This window comes from Rana temporaria, chromosome 2 (genome assembly GCF_905171775.1).
Source record: "Rana temporaria chromosome 2, aRanTem1.1, whole genome shotgun sequence".
Classification (NCBI taxonomy): Eukaryota; Metazoa; Chordata; class Amphibia; order Anura; family Ranidae; genus Rana; species Rana temporaria.
Genome location: NC_053490.1, coordinates 450,493,834 through 450,495,039, shown reverse-complemented (window position 1 = coordinate 450,495,039; position 1,206 = coordinate 450,493,834).

Sequence of the window (1,206 nt, the reverse complement as noted above, 5' to 3'; positions counted from 1 at the left end):
GTTACTATCAAGCTGCTCACCGCCTACAGCAACATTTCCATTGCAGCAGCCATTTTTTTGGAACTCCAACGTCAATATTTATTCCTTATTACTTTTAACCACTTGAGATCCCCGCTATGGTCGAAAGACGTCCACAGCGCGGCTCTCAAGTGCCGGGTGGACGTCCATAGACGTCCTGCTGTTGTTGTTCCCTGTGCGCGCCGCTGGGGGCGCGCAGCGGGGAAACAACGTGCCCGGCGCATCGCTCGGGAGCCGATGCGAGTGCCTGGCAGCCGCGATGTGTGCCGGTCACTCGCGATCGCCGGTAACACAGCAGGACGTGGAGCTCTGTGTGTAAACACAGAGCTCCACGTGCTGTGAGGGAGAGAGAAGACCGATCTGTGTCCCTTTACATAGGGACACAGCATCGGTCACCTCCCCCAGTCACCCCCCACACAGTAAGAACACACCCAGGGAATACATTTAACCCCTTCCTCACCCCCTAGTGTTAACCCCTTCACTGCCAGTCACATTTATACAGTAATTAGTGCATTTTTATAGCACTGATCGCTGTATAAATGTGAATGGTCCCAAAATTGTGTCAAAAGTGTCCGATATGTCCGCCGCAATATCGCAGCCCTGACAAAAAAAAAAAAAAAAAAAAATTATTAATTTATCCCCCATTTCGTAGGCACTATAACTTTTGCGCAAACCAGTCGCTTATTGCGATTTTTATTTTTTTACAAAAATATGTCGAAAAATACGTATCAGCCTTAACTGAGAAAAATAGTTTTTTTTTAAAAAAAATTGGGATATTTATTATAGCAACAAGTAAAAAAATATATATATATTTTTTTAAATTGTCGCTCTTTTTTTGTTTATAGCGCAAAAAATAAAAACCGCAGAGGTGATCAAATACCACCAAAATAAAGCTCTATTTGTGGGGGAAAAAGGACGCCAATTTTGTTCAGGAGCCACGTCGCACGACCGCGCAATTGTCAGTTAAAGCGACGCAGTGCCGGAAGCTGAAATTTCCCCATGAAGGGGGTTTATGTGCCCAGTAAGCAAGTGGTTAAGATAAGCATTTTATTTAAAGTACAATATCGCTTATTTATAATCTCTTAATCCTAAACTATTTAACAAAAATACACATTCTATATCAGGCTTAAACTAATACTCCATTTTACTTCCCGTATTCTTTTACAATAAATATAGGATAAGTCAAAG